Source organism: Triticum dicoccoides, chromosome 7B (genome assembly GCF_002162155.2).
Source record: "Triticum dicoccoides isolate Atlit2015 ecotype Zavitan chromosome 7B, WEW_v2.0, whole genome shotgun sequence".
In the NCBI taxonomy this organism is placed as follows: Eukaryota; Viridiplantae; Streptophyta; class Magnoliopsida; order Poales; family Poaceae; genus Triticum; species Triticum dicoccoides.
The window spans coordinates 768,727,577-768,732,883 of record NC_041393.1 but is presented as its reverse complement, the minus strand read 5'-3'; the positions used below and the strand labels follow the sequence as shown (position 1 = coordinate 768,732,883).

Sequence of the window (5,307 nt, the reverse complement as noted above, 5' to 3'; positions counted from 1 at the left end):
AATCGTAAAATCTCAATCTATATGTTTATGCCACACAAGGAAAACTATTGATCCTCATCACTTGCACATACTATTTCTGAAAGAAAAAAATATCCTCAACACTGCTTACACATAAATACGTGCCTTTAAGTCCCACAATCACATTATTTTGTACAAACGACACATGACTTGAAATCCAGTAGTTGTATGATAATGACCACATACAATTGCAACCGGTCAAGCAGCCAGTTGTATTAGTTCTCCCAGCGATGAATAATCAATATGCCACTTCAACGTTGGCAAACTCCTCACTCTTCTGGGTCATGTCAGCTACCATCTCACCGAACCTGCACGGAGGGCTGACCACTGACATCGTGCCACGCTTGTACTGTCCATCCTACCACACTTGCTGCAAAGTCCATTGGCTTGCATGTCCTTGGATTTCTATGTGATAATGATAGAGTTCACGACATCGTCGTTGGGATGGCGCACGGTCAGTACCTCAAACTCGCCTCGGCCAATGTCCACGGTGTCCAAAATCGGGTATAGGAACCATGCGTGCTCCATGAGCACCATGCACGACAAGGGTTACCCTGTCTTCCATGTGCGCCCCGAGGAGCATTACCACCTTCACCATGTCCTCGACGTCCATGTCGACGAGTGTGTCCAAGAGTACAACATCATACGCGGCGAGCTCGCGGGCAAGGTTTCTATGTCGGCCATGTGGAAGGACATGCACATGTCCACATCCGAGTCCATGCAGAACAACGTATCGACACGGTCGTCGTGCACGTCAAAAAGGTCATCTATTTCAAACATGGTGTAAGGTAGGTAGCGTGTGATGAGGAGAAAGGAGCTAAAGGCAAACGGACCATAGCCGATGAAGGCTAAGCGGGAAGGGGCGATGCCACAAGGAACGTGGAGCACCAAAAGCTCATACTCGAGCTTCTTGAGGTTGATGTAGTTGTTGGTACCAGGGTAACAATCCATGGTGGCCCAGCGGGTTCTCGAAGGCGGCGAGCATGTCAGGGCAATACTCCTCCAGCTTTTCCTTGGCCTCATAGCAGAGGCGGGTAAGGCTCTCTCGCTTCCCCTACGTCTTCGATCTAAGCTTGGTGACATCCGTGGGGCTTGGGGGAACGCATGCGGTGACCAACTCTATAAAGAGCGCGTTGACGTCCAGGGATGGGTTGAGCCATGACAGCTTGGCGATGGCAGCATGGAACCCAGCGGTGATCTTCTGGACCAGGACATCCATCTCCTAGTTCTCTAGGCATTCATTTTGCCCCTTTCTTGGTGGCGTGGAGTGGGGGTGGAGTAGGTGATCAAGCTGTTTGCTTGATAAGCAACGGAGTGCCAACATGGGGTATGTGTAGCTTCCATCTAGAGGACCACAAAAGGTATTGGTGTGATTTTTATTGAGCATGATCTTTTTTTGTGATTACCATGTACTCAAGAATTTTATATTCAATGTGATCTTGATTGAGTGTTATCGAAGGCATGCGTATTTTTAATCAGTTGCAGCTTTGAAAGAAAGAAGAACCAATGAAGAAGTGCAACATGCACATAAAAGACTCATCTCGGTAACATGATATACTAGTCTTCTCTGGAACAAATTATGTGCAGTTATAGTTTCCAACATATAAATTAATGTCCTAAGACTAGTTCGTATTTAAGAAATTGCGAGCTTTGTTAGGCTCAAGTAGCAAGTTTGCAATCAAAATGATGGGTGATATGCCTGAAAAGTCATTCATCGCAACTTGCAAGCCAAGATATGGACTGGAGAACACATGTGGAGAGATCAAGGTACTCGAGATAAGGTGAATCTTCCGCACTGCTGTGTAACACTCTCTCACAAGTACCTAATTCACATGATGTCTTTCCAGAAACTGTACCAAACTGTGACCATGGCGCTGCTAAAGATCTATTGCAGGAGCTATGGGGGCCATGCCCCCCCCCCCCAAACTTTATGCAAAAGAAAATACTATCTTTTTAAAAAATTACATATTTAAGTTATTTTTATATAACATCTCAACAAAACATTTTTCCACCTAATCATCTTCTTCTAATGATTTTTTTCGAAAAATGTGAATTTCATGTCATGGTTAGCACAAATAATTTGCACAAAAATACCACTTCATACAGATGATATGTGTTTATATTAGTGTTCCCTAACATCTGAGCAAAAAACACACATGATTTCAGAAACTTGCATTTGGTGAGGTTTATCTTTCGTCCTAATAACATCAATGATTACTTGAAAAAGGATGATATGTTCAAGAATCTAAATTATTGTGCTGAGAGTTTTTTTAAAGGTTATTCTATCTTAGAAGTTCATTTACTTCTTCATCAAACACTGTTTTTTAGTTACTCGTTATGCGGGTGAGCATAGTGAAGAATATATATGTTCAAGAATTGTATGGCTGATGAGTGTTAAACATTCATCTTGTTATATTTATTGAGTGTGCTATTTTTTGAAGTGATGACCATGTAGTCAAGATTATTATGGGCAAACAAACATGTAACTTTAAGAAAGGTTGATTTTAATAACACATGTGAACTATTTTGCATGTTAAAGTGCATTTATGGTCTTGTAACTTGCACCCGCTCATGGTTCCATCGTCAAAAGGCGCACATACGGGATCACCAACGTGAGAAATTTTCTAACCAAAAAGTAGCACCGGCAACACTCATGAGGTAGTTAGCACTCTAGAAGAAAGCACGACACTTATATGCACTAATTCTGTAGTAGTCAACACACTAGTACGTGACATCCATCCTTCACGTAGTGCCACACTCTAGAAGCAATCACAACGCTTGCATGCACTAATTATGTAGTTGCACACTAACACGTGGCACCAAGCTTTCATGCTTGTCATCCACCATTTCTTAGTAGTCTGGTCTGACGTGTGTAGGCCTAGGGGAGATGCCACATGTGGATGAGCTAGCATTCTGAGAAAATTACATAAATGATCTAGTCAGTTTGGTCATATTTGAATATTTGGTTTGTTTGGTACTAACTGAACTAATTTGGTTTCTAACCGACCAACCTAGAGCTTCAAAGGACTAAAACAACTATATAAGCAAAGCAGTACTGTTTTAATTAAAATCCTAATTTAAATTATTCTAAAAATAACCAAATAAATCTTACTATGACAACAATTGGACATGTGACTTGGAGCAAAAAGAATTAGATTAAAAACTATTTTTAAACTCAAATTATTCACAATCTAAGGTTTGAAGCAAATTTGAACAAATTCATTTTTAAATCATTCAAATTTGAACTCTAATGGCACAAGCAGAAACTAGATAAAATTTTAAATTTGATACCAACCGAGACTAAAGGGGCTGGCAATGTTCGAAGCCGGTCGCAAACCCTTTAGTCCCAGTTGGTGTCTCCAAGCGGGACTAAAGTTCCCGTTCGAACCGGCACTGATGCCTGCGTCGCTCGAACCAGGACTAATGCTCACATTAGTCCCGGTTCGTAATGCAACCGGGATAAATGCTCCTATCCGGCTATGATGAAAGCCCTGTTTTCTACTAGTGTATGGATGTGTTTTCTTTATCCATAGAATAAAAGGTACATCTACTTCATATTTTTTAAACAAGATTCTCCTTTTGAAATAAGAAGAATCCAAGGTTCATGTTCAAAAACAATCCACTAGCCGTGGAGAACATGGGTCATGCGTTTACACAGCTAAATTTGTGCATATATGTATATAGCTTTGAGTTTGATCTTGTGCCCACTATATATTGTTTGATTTGATTGAACAACAAATTAATTAGCATTGGTTAGAAAAAATAGTGTTTCATTTGATTGAACACCAATTAATTAAAATCTATTGGCAAAAACATAGTATCAGTTATATCATTCGTGTTTTGCGCACATAGCAATCCGATCTGTTGTTAATGTTATCCAGCCTTTGTGTCTGGCCATTGCATCCAAGTACATTATTTGGTTGGACTGCTTGCAGGCTCGACCACTTGTGTTCTTCACTGTCACGTACACACAAACCATATGGAGATCGCAATGATGCAGCACCACCTTTACTTTCTTTGCCACTTGAGAGCACAACTTACGTGGATAATGTGATTCTCCATCTATCGTCTTTTTCAGAGTAAGCATTTTGGCCAAAGATAGCATTGGTTTAAGCAGTACTGCCTCCCTCTGGGTTATTAGACCCCCTTGTATTTAATGTTAAATTTTGACTATAAGTTAACTGATAAAATATTAAGAAATTCTACAAAGTTATATGGTGTGAATTCTCTTTCATATAAACCGTATGCTATTAGTCATGGGCGGTTAAAATTTAAGCCAAAATATGTGGGAGCCTAATAAATTCGGACGGAGGTAGTACGATCAGTAGTTCATAAAGTAGGTGAGCCTATTATTATTATTTTGCATTGAAGGATGTTAAACTTAACTGACACATAAGTTTAACATTTGGTGAATATAATTGACTAATTAAATTACTTGAGAGGTTGAGATTTCATGCTGAAAGATCATATATTATCCAACCAGATCAGATGATTAACCAAATAGACGGACATGAAAAAAACATGGACTTGATCGAGAATTCGCGATGGAGCACAACCTATCTAAAGCATTATGCAGCCAGCATATATGCATGCTTACTTAAAGTTCACGTGAGCCTTGAGCAGTTGCTCGAAGTCCGCATCCATCAGCATTTTCATCTCGGCCAACGCCTCCTCGTGGCTGAGGATGTTGGCCAGGCTCTCCAGCATCTTGGTGAAGGGCCAAATTTATCAGATTATGTGTTATGTGTGACCATGCTCCAAAATCACACATCGACTAATAACGGCACGTCTCGGAGGAGAAGTAGACCTAGAAGTGGGATATGTATCCCCGTAGAAAAGCACTAACTAATCCATATCAGTGCATTAATCAGCCAGAGGTTCGCCCATTGAAATAAACAAACACATTTGTACCAAAGAGCCTCACACAAGCATTTGGAAGGGGAACACTAGCCGGCAGCTGGGTGGGGTGAGCCCCAGATCGGCCAACGTTTTGGCCCGTTAGATCTTTGTTAAATTTAAAACATAGACCATCCGATCATCGCATCAATTAAAATTCCATGCACAATATTTCATTTGTACAGAGCAACATTTCTTCTTGTGGTATGGGAAAACGCTCCAGTAAATATTTGAACACACCCATGCCCCATTTTTTACATGCAAGGAACAAATTTAAATGCCTCCTTTTTCTTTCTTTTGTTTTTTGCTAGGAAAGAACAAATGCCTCTTGCTTGCAGAAGAATAATTAGAGCATAAAGAGAGGATTAGAAATGAAGAAAAAAACACTTGCCG

At 40.4% G+C, this 5,307-nt stretch overlaps 1 pseudogene; it reads right to left on the bottom strand.

Annotated features, from left to right (window-relative positions):
• Window positions 1-256: 256 nt before the first annotated feature.
• LOC119339766 lies at window positions 257-1,342 on the bottom strand (annotated as a pseudogene).
• Between the last annotated feature and the right edge of the window lie 3,965 nt (window positions 1,343-5,307).